Consider the following 14,672-nt stretch of genomic DNA (forward strand, 5'->3'; position numbering starts at 1 on the left):
CACTGAAAATGTGTAACTGACATCTGCCCCAATTTGGATCCTAGTATCACCACTCACCACATCTACATATGGGACCCCAGGCAAGTTACTTCACCTCTTTGTATCTCAGGTTCCTCACCTATACTTCCTCATCTAACTTGTGAGGTGTCGAGGGTATTAAAGGAGATGAGACATGTAAAAGTACAGAAACAGGCTTAGAACAAAGCGATTGCTCAATAAATGATAGCAATTGTGATGGTGGTGATTTTAAGAAGACATGCACTTCACCAACTTGATCATTCCCAGAGGACTCGGTAAGTGTGAGACTCTTAGATGAGATGGATTGACAAGGAACAATGACAGGGATTGGAGGCTCACATGGGGACTCAACGTGCTCTGGTTTCCTGTGCTTTGTACATAGGCACACACGACTTTGGGAAGTCCCAGGTCATGTTTCTAAAAGATATCTCAGTTCCTTTCACACCAAATGTGTAATAAATCTGGTGCGCACTGCCAGGGGAGAGGCTCTGATAGCGTGGTGCTTGTGTGTAAGTCAACAATTTGGCTGGGAATGGGAGAAACCTCAATTCATCCTTTGTCAGAAATGATTAGCTGTCCCTGACTCTCAAAATTGATGTTTTAAAAATAGTTCAACACTCATGTTTCCCAAGGACATTTTTCTAATGTATTTTAAGGTGTTAAAAATGAATAAAAACGTCATAGAGAAACAGAAGGCACAACACACAATGAAAACACATATACCATAAACACTGTGCAATTAAGGATTTCTCAAACTGGAAGGTTATATAGGCCAGTATTTTAGAGGCCCAATTGGAAACCAATTCTTCCATGAAAGCATCTTGATAGCATGAGCCAGAAGTAATCTTTCTGTCTGAAGGCCCACAGCGATCTCTCTCCCTGTTCTAGAAAATGCATTACATCGGCCCTTGAGTTATACAGAAGCTCCGTTACTGCAAGGGCTACACAGTACTTCATTTAGCATCATAACCACTCTCCTTCCTCCATGTATTCACATAGCAGGCCCTTCATACTCTTTTAATGAATCAGTGAATGCATGCATATGATTCAGCACAGAACCTTATGCATTCATGATGAAGACATGCTGGACTGATAAAGCCAACCTACTCCTGGAAATGATTTGTTTCGACCCGCAGAATATAATTTTGGTTTTATATTTACCATTCCTGTTGTTTAAATGGGGGCAAAGGAGTGGAGACGATCCTTTTTAAGACTTCCGTGATGTGGTTTGCATTTTTAAATCACTGCTAACATCATTTGTTTATAGGTCTCCCGAGAAATACAATAAGAGGATTAAGAAGGGGCTTTCTCTCATGAAACGCAGAAATATGAATTAAATAGGATTTATGACTCTGGTTCCCCCTCCCTTTTTCTCCAACCTCCCAGAGAAAATGGTTTCTACCATATAAATGTGTTTGCCAAAAACATTTTATAAATGTTCAGTTCTCAAAGTAACGAAATTGTGAGAAGGAAAAAATGCTCAATAAGGTATGAATAAACCTCCCAAAGGGCTTACTTTCCCAATCAATAAGGATCAAAATGTTAATAACTTAAATGGATGGTGTTTGAGCATTTTTTAATTTATACTGGATATTGGACACTTTTGTCATCATATGTGATCACCAACTAGTGGACAAACAATTATTAAACACTCGCTGTCCCCACCCTCAGGATAGGTCACTGAAGGGAACAACGTCCTTGGCCTGGGACCTTGCACGTGGGAACCACTGAAGAAATACTTGCTGAATGTGCAGCATGCAAATAAACAGTTGTAAATAAGCACGCATAAAATCTGTATGTGAATGAAGGTCCTTTCTTTCTTCAAACACATATCCAAATGCCTTCCAGAGTAACTATCAAACTCTACACTTAACACATATAATCTCATTTCACTCCCACTACACACACGAGGATAAAGAAGCACCACCCCCACTCTCCAGAAGCGGAAAAGCCAGGTGAGGAAACCACCTGAGTCCACACAGCTAGTCACCCACCACACGAGGATTTGAATTCAGATCAACCAGACTGTATCCATGCCTTTCCATCAGGCCACGCTGCCATTGCCCACAGCACGTTTTGAACTCGTGTTAAATCTTACCTTGAAGCCCACTAATATTAGTTTGAATGGCCAGAGTCCCCCCTTAGACATGGTTTTGCTTTTTATGGTACCCATAGTTAACTGTGGTCTAAAAATATTAATTGGAAAATTCCAGAAATAAACAATTAATAACTTTTAAGTTGTACACTGTTCTGAGTAGTGTGATGACATTTCACTCTATCTGCTTCATCCAGCGAGGGATGTTAACCATCCTTTTGTTCAACATATCCACGCTGTATATGCTCCCTGCCTGTATCCATCTAGATTATCAGAGTGGTTATCAGAGAGAGAGACACATTCACATTTTTATTAAAGTATATTGTTATAATTTTTCTATTTTATTATTAGTTATTGTTGTTCATCTCTTACTGTGCCAAATTTATAAATTTAACTTTCTCATAGGTAGGTACATATAGGAAAAAACATAGTATGTAAAGTGTTCAGTACTATCCACCATTCCAAGAATCTGCTGGGGGTCTTGGAACATGTCCCCTTGGGTAAGAGGGGTCTACTGTGCTTGAACTCAGCCATCCCTGTTGGCAGTCCCACCTCTAGTTGTGCCCCCAGCCCTCCAACTACTCTCCTCACTGTCCCCAAGTGTTCTTTCTACAACATACACATAATTAGGATGTTCCTCCCATCTCTTCCTTCTTCCCCACACAAAGCCCTGCAGGATAAATTCTATCCAAGGGTACCCATGGGCCTCAAAACTTCCCTCCAGTCTCTCCTTCCAATTCTCTACACCAGCGGTTCTCAACCTGTGGGTCACGGCCCCTTTGGGGGTCGAACGACCCTTTCACAGGGGTCACCTAAGACCATCGGAAAACAAATATATAATTACATATTGTTTTTGTGATTAATCACTATGTTTTAATTATGTTCAATTTGTAACAATGAAATTGGGGGTCACCACAACATGAGGAACTGTATTAAAGGGTGGCATTAGGAAGGTTGAGGACCACTGCTCTATACCCATTCTCTGCTCAGCCAAACCAAGGTCCTACAAATGCCATGAGTTTTCTCATATGCTTATGTCTTGGAACAGGAAATTTCTATTTGGAATATTCCTGTCCTCCTTCTTCCTGCCCTTCTCCCAACTCTCACATTCTGTAAGCTCCAAAGCCCCTTCCAATGTTCATCTTTGGGACCAAATTATAGGTTTAGGTATCCCCCTTCAGGGCTCCCCTGCAACCTGCACTTACCTTCTCAAAGCACCTTTCAAACTATATTTAAAGTAACCACTGACTATACTTTCCCAGTAAGTATATACTCCTCGAAGATGAGACCATCTGACCCAATGCTTAGTATAGATACATGTTTGTAAATGAATAAATGTAAGTAGGAAGGGATGACAGTAAACATTCAAACTTTGGGGGTGAATCTGACTCAGAGAAATAGCTGAGAATTATTCTGAGCCAAGTTGAGTAAATAATGTGAGTGATGAAGCTGGGAAACACTGTTTAGGGTCCATAACCCATTCAACAAAAATACAGGAAGATAGAGACTATTGAGAATCGGAAGTCAATCCCTTATGTATAAAATGTTCCTTTATAGGCTGCTCAACAGTCCTCAATAAACACCTGTGAGAGGAAATGTTGTCAAGAGTTTGTATTACATTACACTTTAGTGACCTGTCAAATTAGGAATGTGGGGATAATGAGAGGATAGTCACAGGAAGACAGATGCAAGTATATCTTATCTGAGAACACTTCTAGAATCTTCAGCAAACCTCAGTGAGAATTTCTCTTGGACTCTCAGATATAATCTACCTTCCCACACTTGGGGAAGTCAAGCCCATATCCCACCCACTTCAACACACAAGCCAATGGATAACATAAGATTAAGCATCATAGCCAAAACCGGTTTGGCTCAGTGGATAGAGCATCGGCCTGCGGACTGAAAGGTCCCAGGTTCGATTCCGGTCAAGGGCATATACCTTGGTTGCGGGCACATCCCCAGTAGGGAGTGTGCAGGAGGCAGCTGGTCGATGTTTCTCTCTCATCGATGTTTCTAACTCTCTATCCCTCTCCCTTCCTCTCTGTAAAAAATCAATAAAAATATATTTAAAAAAAAGATTAAGCATCATAGCTTGATCAAAGGCACTGGTTTAAGAAAAATAATTTCTACAGGAGTCAATTCTCACCAAGCCATTAACAACATATTTCTAAGTACTTGCAAGTTAATAGACGACATCAGGCTGTGCTGTTATATCCCAGAGTGCAGTCCATTACAAATGCTGAGGCAAAGAGATGGCACTGCTTGAGAAAATGTGGCACTTGGTGATATGACAAGTAAAATGGCATTTATCATCCATATCCACAGCTTAATGGACATGAGCCATTTCTGTAAAGGGAGGGTGATCCAAACCATTAAGTATATAGAACATCATCTTTCAATATAAGATGGTCCTTGATTTTTTTATATATATCCAAAGGCTCCATCTAAGTGGGGGAAATGCAGGAGCAGAACAAGCTACAGCTTTTCTATAAGAGCTATAGTCACAGCATAACCAGGTATCATTGGGCAGAGGGGAGAATATGCAAACATCCTCTGCTGGCTTCACAGTTCTGTTCCCTACAGAGGCACCACAAACTCATACTTAACTCTTGCTTTCCCTGTTCTCTACTTACTTATAAATGCTTTTACAATGTTTTTTGCGAGCTAGATTTCAAGTGTGTTCAGATTGAAGATTTTCCAAAATTAAGTTTTCTATAAAAACTTGAGTCCTGGCATGCCCACGTCCCTGGCTTGGTAAGCATTCTCTGTTGAACTGGAGATAATTTATCTGTCTATTAATGAGACAAACAACAAAGTTTTCATTTGATGGAGCCTAAATCCCAAACCCTGCTCCTTCCTCAAACTGATATTTTTTTCTAGGAGGCCATCTTACAAACCTTTAAGCAATTCCCTCTTATATATAACTATTTAGTTTTTTAAAATATGTTTTTATTGATTTCAGAGAAAGGAAGGGAGAGGGAGATAGAGACAGAAACATTGATGAAGAGAGAATCATTGATCAGCTACCTCCTATATGCACCTTACTGGGGATAGAGCCTGCAACCCAGGCATGTGCCTTGATCGGGAATTGAACCAGGGGCCTCCTGGTTTATGGGACAACACTCAACCACTGAGCCACAGTGGCTGGGTTATAATATTTAGTTTTAAAATACCCACTGAGGTATAATCTAAAAGTCCTACATTTAAAAAATCATTACAAAGATGGCCATATTATAAACGAATTTACCAGCTAAGCGATTTCTAAGTTTTAGTGAAAGACACTAAAAGAATTACCATGAGGGGTTAGTTAGTTTCTTGTTGAATATTTTTATTTCAGTCAATATAAAAAAGACCCTTACAACTTGATATTATCTTCTATTTACTGCACTTAAATGGAACATACACTTAAAAAATGAAAGAACTCTCTAAGCTATGTCAATTTTATCCCTTGGTTATCCTTGATATATTTATACCAGTTGTATGTGGGCCCCCCAAATCTGTGCAAATACTCTTTATTGTTTCCACCAGGGGCTATTCATCTCACTGAAAATAAATATTTTTCAACTATGGCTAAATTCAGGGAATAAGGGTAAAAGTATTCATCATATTGAAATGGCTAAATACATATTTTGTTTATTAATCTGGAAATTCACACTTGCAATGGGAAGCAAGAAGGTTAAGTCTTTTAGTGGGTTCTTTAATCAAATGATTTGTATATATGAAAAAATATATGAGTATGGAAAAATTATCCTTATGTTCGAAAAGGTAAGATATACTAGAGAATGTAAGGAACTCTTCAGAAATGTCAACAAAACGCACACATAAAGATCACCCACTATAATTAGAGACTAATTTTGGGTGTTATAATTAATTTGAAATTAATTTTGGGAGATATACCAGATAGTTTCTTAAGATTCTTCCTCATCCTAAAAGTATTAACTGACACTCACGAAGGCAGAGATTATCCTTTTTTAAAACTGCCCACTTCTCAAAGATCAGATCATCCTTCTTCTGCCTGGTTACTTTGCACACATAAGGTTTGGACACTGGAAGATAGAAATGGGGCTGGCCTTCTTTGGTAGATTATAAAGAGAGGAAGAAAAGACAAAAGGATATGCCACACATTTACCATTTTACAGTATGACTTTTGATAGTCTTTCATGCAAAATAATATCCATGTGAAGCTACAACAAACACTGTCAAAAAGCACTTAACACAATTCCTGAGACAATCCATATCAGAACCATACCTTTTTTGTTTACCTACCAAGATAATATCACACAAAGTTTTCCATATCCCTGAAATTACCACTGACTCATTCAAACTGGAAAACTTCTTCTTTTTTTCTTTACAAAACAAGATAGAAGAAAAGGCCAAGTATGATAGTTCATATTTCTATCTGCAACCATCTAATACAGTAGCTCTTAACTAGGAGCCAATACATCAATAAGGACTATTGATCGATGATGTCTAGCACCACCCCCATCCCCAACTCTGATGGCAGCTTTGAACATATCTCTCTCCTGCTATGCAGTGTCCATTGTTACACATAAAAAGAAAGTATCCACAGTGGGAATCACAGACTCTTAAGGTCAGGTTGTGAGGGAACTAGGCCTTGGTATTCTCTTGACCTAGAACTTCTTCCTGCTCCCTTCTCACTCATGCTTCTTCACTTGGCCAATAGAAGCCAAATCAGCAACCTTTCACAAGATATGGTGGAGGCTAAATGGCAGGTTATTTTATTAAATATCTTGCCTGTTTGTTCTTAAAAGGCAGGGGTTAGCAAACTTCTTCTGTAAAGGGCCAGATAGTAAATACTTTAGGCTTTTTGAGCCAAATGGTCTTGGTCATAACTATGAAGTCTGCCATTGTAGCATTAAAACACCCATAGAAAATTCACAAACAAATGGGTGGGAATGGGTTCCAATAAAACTTTATTTACAAAACAAGCAATGGGCCAGATTTGGCCTGTGGGCCTTAGTTTGACAACCTCAGTTTTAAGGGAATAGCTCAAGTTTTGTGTTTTTCTTCTCCTATACTGGTGGAATTTTGGCATGTAGTGCAAGTGTGTTCATCATAACTAGATTTTTTAAGGGGGAAAAATAACATAGAGTCCCATCTATAGTGACTTATTTTCTATTCCCAAAATCCAGCTACCACAGGCACTCTCTGACCCACTAAAGGTGTGGGGGGTTATTGCAGGCCATGGTCAGGAGTGTTTTTGGTTTCTTCTTTGAACACCTAGCATTTGCTTTTGTCAGCAGTGGATAGAAATATCTCCATTTTCTTCATAGAGGACATCAACATTCCAGAAGTATTTCAGGCCCAATACACTTGAGAAAAGTTCTTCTAACTTGCACACTCCTTTTCTACTTAGCTAAATGCCTCGCCTTCCTGTTCCTGAACACCTGAGGAGCAAGTAGAGTCATGGCCCAGCATAGCACATTTTCCTCAGGGAACTCGCCCCGCTTCTTACAGAGCAAGAAAACTCTTGAAAATAATTTGTCTTCCTGTGACTAGACAAAAATTTAGAACTAATGCAAACCCCTCTTTTTGAAAATTCAGGTCTATTTCTGCCTTCACAGAAAAAGGGAAGGTAGGAGTGAGGGGGGTGGCTGGAAATTGACCTCTTGAACATGGCAGATGAGCTGTCTTTTTAATTTGGTCTTAGCTGAAACAGCAACCTATGTGTTCCATCTCCTTGCTTGTTAAAGTATTTTCTTTATGGGGGAGAACAAGCCCCCTTGGAAATGGGTTCAATTTATTAATAGAAAAAAAATCAAGTTGTAATGGAACCTCTGAAACAATGTTACCAGGAGTTCATGTAGACCTTTCAGAATAAGCACCTATGTTGTGTGGACTTTTTTATTATTATTACTTGTTAACAGCTTTACTCTTGTCCGTGTGCTCAGAGACCTTGGCAAGATGAGCATTTTATAAATCTGATAAATAAATCATTGAAGCCTCCCAATCAATATCACTCAAGGGATAATGAACAAAATAAACTAACAAACAAAATAGAAAAAAATATGTATCACCCAAGGGAGAAGGAAGGAGGCACTCAAATCTGCATTAAAGTCAAGGTTTCCCGTGCCCCCCTCCTCTGATAAATGCTAGGGAAGAAGAGGCAGAGGCCAGGAAAGGCTCCTCTCACCGCCATGGGCTGAGAGCAGCAAGCTGATCCTTCCACTTAGCCCTCTACAAAGAGTAAATCAGTTCACTATGTCAGGTTTCACATGATGGGCACAGATAAGCCAGAGGATGGAAACAGCGTGAAGCAAAGTCCACCAGCATGAGCTGGGCAGTCCATGCGAGAGGGTGACTCGCTCACCAGAGCATCATTGGAACTGCAGTGTATGGGCTTACACTGAACTGTTCTGGAAAAATGTTTCTGTCAGCACAGCGGTAAAGCACTCCAGAGAGGGCCTTTACAGAACTCTGCAGCCAAACTGAGCCCAAGGGGAATTCCATGGTAAGTCTCATGAAGAGGTATAAAGCCTCATTAGTGCAAAGAGGATTTACTACGCTCTCGATCCGACCAAGAATGCAGGTGCCTTGTTCCCAAATTTGTGATTCATTATGGTTCTATAGATCACCCAATTATAAGGAATCATCACTGGTTAGCGCCTGAATAGCCTCCCGCTCTTATAAAAATATCACTGACAATCAGACTGCACCTATATGCCTTTGCTTAGGGGAGAAACGTGCTGAGCTGGCAGGTGGTTTATTTAAAGAAAGCAAACAGCCAGGCTGGTGAGGCCTACTATGTAAAGGAAGACTTTTTTAAAAAATGAAATCATACCATTCAAACGAAGTCCAAAAATCATTTAGGCTCTCATTCTGCCTTAAGGTAAGTCTATCTACAAATCTCCAGGGGCAAACATACTAGCAAGAGAGTTATTGTAAAAGACTTTGAAAAATAAACTTTTACAAGCAAACCTTTTGCGTGATCAAACTACCCTCACTGTCAAAAATTTGCTAATTAGAACAGTTTTGCAATGGGTTGCTGGAGCCGGCTAAAACTGGTTTGTTAGATTTTCAGGAATTTTACAAGCGAGGTGATTTCACATTGGTAGTTTGAAATCAACAATAGTAGGAATATTTACACCGTGGAAATCAACAAAGAGTACAATTCAGAGCCCAACTCTGCTCCACCCCTGCAAGCGGACTGTTAAATATTTACTAATGTACCATGCTCACAGGCTTTGTAAAACTTCTCCAGCTTTCTCTTCTCCAAAGGCTTACATTCTTTGAGAGTGGGGAAAAAGTAGAACTCACATCAGAAATCTCCTTTACAATTTTCTGGAAGAGTTAGCCTCTACTGAGAGCAAAAGGAAATCAACTGCTTTGTAAGACAATCCCCTTACAACAAAACTGCTGTATTAGAAAGACACCATTAGCCCCAATTTACCTGTGCTATTCTTTCTATTATTTGCCAATCTTTGGAACATCTTTTAGTCCCTTCAGAGCTCTGGGAATTATCTCATCTCTCAAACTTCAGGATAAGAATGGGTTCAGTATTTGAATGGGACAACTGACACCAGAAGTCACCACAGGTGACCTCAGTATTTATGAAGCACAACCCTACTTGCCTTCTGAATATAACTTCTCCCTTCCAGTAAAGAGCTAAGCTGAGTGCCCGGACCAGAAGTTCTTTACCTCCTGGAGTCTTTCAGACAGAAATAACTTGTAGTACAACTTAGGGATTGGGAAATGCATCCTCCATGACTTCTAAAAAAAAGTTATTGACTCTAAAACCTAATAATAAAGATGTCCTGATACCAAGATGATTCTTCTTGGGCCCCTTGCATTTCCATCTATCTTAAAAGGAGAGATATTACTGCCTTTCATTCTGGATTATTATTTTGAAGAAGTTTGTATAGCAAACAGCCTTAGGAGCTACAGATAATATGTCCAAAGCATGTTTACTGCCCATTAAAGGAGTTAGGGGTCCTTTTCTATAACACAGAGTATTTGCAGGAATCCTTCTGGGCCCATCTGCATCATCCCCATGAAACGTTGCGCAGAGAACTAACTCGTGTATGCTGCTCCTGCTGCTTCCCATGGGATGAGTAATGAAGTCCTTTGTCTCTGACCCAGGGGTCTCATGTCCTCTCATGTCTCATACCACCATCTATGAAACTGTGCCAGGCTAACTTACTAGCCTGCAAGTAGAGAAAATCTCAGACCCTTCACAGTTCTTGACACCTGTTACCTATAAAGCTTTTAAAAAGTAATCTATATCTGTAGTTATATCTCTATTTCTACCTGTATTTATCCACCTACCTATCTATTGAATGAGAACTAATTGTGTCTCTCGGGGATTCTTTATAGCTCTCTTGGGCAATAATGTATAAGGCAGCACACAATGACATTACTAGACTGAAAACTGCAGAGCTGTTCACTCTGTTGAAGATATACATATGAAACTAGTTAAAATGAGCATGAACAAAACAGTCTTCTGTGTCCTCTAGTACAGGGCTTCTCAAGCTTTAAGGAACATATAAATCACCTGGGAATCTCATTAAAATGCAGATTTGGATTCAGTAGATCTGGGATGAGGCCCAAGATACTGCATTTTTAACAAGTTTCCAAGCAATCCTGATGATGCTGGTCTTGATAGCAAGGCTCTAACAGCAACTAAATATGCATTTTATGCCTGTTAACACTCTAATATTTGCATAAACTCAAACATTTTTTTAAACTGATAAGAACAGATACTACACTGATCTTAGTCAAAAGGCCGAGAAGTGATAAACTCTAACATTTTTAATAAAATTATCTACAACAACCCAAGAAGTCCACATAAATCCGAGAACACCTATATTGGTTTAGTAAAGGATACTAAAACAATTTCTGAGAACATGATCATGAGTGCTTATATACTTATATGAGGAAAATATCAAGATTCATTATGACTTATCCTTTAGTCTGCATTATAAACACATTCTATTCAAAGAAATAGGAGCAAAGGAAACATGTAAGAGAAGACTTTTCTGGGTTATGTAAAGAGTTTGCAGACGGTAGCAAGCATTTAAGTAAACAGAGCAAATAGCCTCATGGTTAACGTTGCTGATAATTATATCTCTGTCCAGGCTAATGCTGATGGGCTAAGCATACAGGGAAAGAGGAAATAATATATGGACATAAAGACTGACTTTGAACAATTAAATGTGCTGCCAGGGAAAACACAATGGGCAGGAGGGGCCTGACTTGTGGTCCCCACGCTGTCACTCCCCTGCTACAGAAGCTGAGGGAAACTGAGGCACTCCCTGCTGAAAGGTGATAGGATACTCCAAGAGCCAGACCCCTGGCCACTTCTCCATCTTAGTCTAGGTCTCAGTCACCTCTACAGACAGACACTCAGCCTCATAGGCCCGTTTTTTAAGATTATCATCCTCCCAAAGAATTTAATCTTTCCGTCTCGTCTTATTCACTTGGGAATAGGTTACGTGCCCATTTGAAAAGCACAAGAGAGAGAGGGCTCAAAAATTTTTTTGAAAGGCAGGAAATATATTTGGTGGTTTTATTAGGAAATATTGAGTAGTACTTTTTCTTTCTTTCTTTGTCTCCTTCTTTCCTTTCTTTTGACTTTTTTCCTCCTTACTATCCTCTCCCTCTTTTTTCTCTCTCTACAATAAAGACTACCAGGGAGGCAGTAGCATGCATTTCAGAATTCCACACACCAGTTTCTCATGAGGTTAGTGACTAACACTTTTGTAAAGATTTCTATGGTCAAATAGAAGGTCCTGGGCTAGGAAATCCTGGGTTAAACAGAGTTCAAAGGTTTCTTTACTACCTCAAGCCTTTAACAGGCTGATGTCCACTGTGCTCTCTGAGATGGGTGCTGCATTTTCTATATTGAACCACATAAACACCCCTCTCCCATCCACTTCCCACTAGTGTTCTGAGGAATCCACTCTGAGAAAGAGAGCTCTGACACAAAGATTTTGAATGCTGGAGCCCAAGCTGTTGTGTTTAAATTAGACCCCCCCGGAAACAAGTATTGTGGCCTTGGATAAGTCACACAACTTCTCTGAGCTTCCAGTTTCTTCAGGTGTAGAAGGAGTCAATGGTATCTACCAGATGGTGCTATTGATAGGACAGAGTGAGACAAATTATGCAAAGCACCAAGCACAGAGCTGCTAGCCCACCTTGGCCTTTCAGATTCAGAGGAGTGGTTAATCCACATCCCTTGAGGGCTGGATAAGAAAGCATTCATCTTACCAAAAACTACTATGGAGAGGAGGCCACCAGCCTCTTTTCTAACTTCACAAGTTGCAAAACTGGACCTGTGTCTTGTCCCATCCACTCACATCTGAATATTCTCTTCCAAGGGCTGGCCCCCAGGCTGTGTTTGTCTGTGGTCAGTCCTAACAGATGACATTTGCCAAATGAATGAAGGAGAGAAGGGAAATATTGATATGGAAAAGGTCACAGAGAATAAACAATGGCAGGAATGAGGCCAGGCCAGAGAGAGGGGGCATGACCGTCCTGAGTCAAATCTGACTTTACCTGTTAGAGAAACAGGGACTCAGGCAAGAGAATTCTTTCCCTGGGTCTCATTCATGGTCCCCGTTTCAAATCTAAAGATAAAGATACAAATATCACAGAGCTGTGTTAAGGAACCAGGGGAGATCACATATGCAAAGTACTTAGCACAGCACCTGGCACAGAGTAGGAACTACATCACAGGGAAATAATCACAGTAGAAAATAATCACAGAGCTAAGTGTTCTTTTTTGGAATGAAGGGGGAAAAGTAGATGCTATTATTCTCAAATCAAATTCTCTGGTTTCCAGATTGGAAAATAGATATCGTAATCCTTCTGGGGAAACCCCAGGAAAAGGACTAGACACAGGGCAGAATATTTCATTCCCCACGACTGACTGCAGATGTGCCCAATGACTGATGGCAGATGCAGTTTCCATGCTGTCATTCTGAGAGAGAGAAAACAGACACTGCTACCTATTGGATTCCAAGAAGATTACAGACAACAATGAAAGAACAACATTTCAAGTTTGCTGAATAAGGACTTCTACCTGTCCTCCTCACAGAAGTCAGGTAGGGGGACCACTTCCCTAAGTTAGGACTCCCCTCACCTCCTCCACCCAGGACTATATTCTCCCCCACCTTATACATTTATCAATCTATTGTCTGTCTCCCCCATTGCAATGGAAGCTCCACAAAGTAAGGACTCGCTCTGCCCTCAGGGTCTATTACAGGCTGGCCCAGAGCAGTTTCTCAGTAAATATTTGTTGAAAGAATGAATGAATCCCACATTAGTTATTTAATAAGCATGAACACTCAAGGATTTATAGTCCATTAAAACAAAATGAAGACCATGAGACCAGAATTTTTTAAAAATTAGTAATGTTATTATAAATCAAATGAACAGCTTTATTAATCACTTCCAACATTAATAGAAAAATCAAGAAAGAAAGTGAAAAAGGCTTGGCAGGAGCCAAGAAATCACCATAAACATAATCACACTTCACATTTAGATGTCCTAACCCTGACTCTCACTGACTTCCTTATCAATTTCCAAATGCAGTGGCTCCGCTATGTCCTCAGGACTCAGGACCAATTCCAAACTCCACAGCATGGCAGGAAGGCCCTTTGCATCCTGGCCCTTGTCCATCTCACCATCATCATCTCCCACCACTGTCCTCTTACATCTCTACCCCAGCAATATCCAAACAAGCCCAACATGAACCTCTCTGCCTTGATAGGTGCCTCCTTCTTCATCTCATCTATGTGGTGAATTTCTCCTCATCCTTACAAGCCTCATTTGAAGGTTGTCTCCTCTGTGAAGTACTCCCTGATTTTTTTAGACAGAATGAATCAGTCCCCTCTTGGGCGCGGCTATTTAGATTATTTACTGCCTTACCATCCACTTAGATGTCATTTATTAATGTATTATCTGAGTAAGTGATGTACACATACTTATTTTATGTGTCTGGCACATGGTATATGCTCAGTAATATGTTTATCAGAAGAACAAAGAAATGGATGCATGACCACTGTTACACTTTCTCTTCCCACATCGCTATCCTTCCCAGCTAATTAATGACCTTACAACCAAAGACAAAAGATCACTGAGAAGGTATGGAGGTAAACTTTATGAAGCGCAATATCTTCTGGGCACTATCTTATTAACCTTTTGGTTATCCCCAGAAGTCCTCTCTGAAATTGGTGCGGTTATGCCCATTTTATAGATAATGAAACTCTCAGAAAAAGAACCTTTCAGAATGTAGAGTCCAACCTGAGTCTACACTCCTCCTACTTCCTTTTTTTGACTCAAATGCAAGTTCCATTTTATCCTTTATCAATTCAGAGGGTGTTCTCTTCCCATATTCTCACCTCTTAAACTACATTTCCAAGTGGCCCTCAAATGGCATCTGTCTACCAAACTTCTCTAAGCCTCCTGGACGTTCCCCTCTCTTCAAGATCTTCTTGCTCCAAATGCCCGACTAAATGTTCCCACTGCCTTCTAATTCTTCAGTAATTCTTCTACCCAAGCCTCCTGAATGGCTTTGAAACAAGGTATAAGAATAAAC

At 40.0% G+C, this 14,672-nt stretch overlaps 1 protein-coding gene and 1 non-coding gene across 6 annotated transcripts in view; both read right to left on the reverse strand.

Moving 5' to 3' along the window:
- Positions 1-14,672, reverse strand: part of NTRK2 (neurotrophic receptor tyrosine kinase 2) — a 315,336-nt gene that overhangs the window by 211,690 nt on the left and 88,974 nt on the right. The window lies entirely within an intron of this gene.
- LOC139021362 (U2 spliceosomal RNA) lies at positions 10,681-10,868 on the reverse strand. Its single transcript, XR_011473473.1, has one exon. It is a non-coding gene; the product is annotated as a U2 spliceosomal RNA (small nuclear RNA).

This window comes from Myotis yumanensis, unplaced genomic scaffold (genome assembly GCF_028538775.1).
Source record: "Myotis yumanensis isolate MYYU_CA2020_CCGP unplaced genomic scaffold, mMyoYum1.0.hap1 SCAF_12, whole genome shotgun sequence".
NCBI lineage: Eukaryota > Metazoa > Chordata > Mammalia > Chiroptera > Vespertilionidae > Myotis > Myotis yumanensis.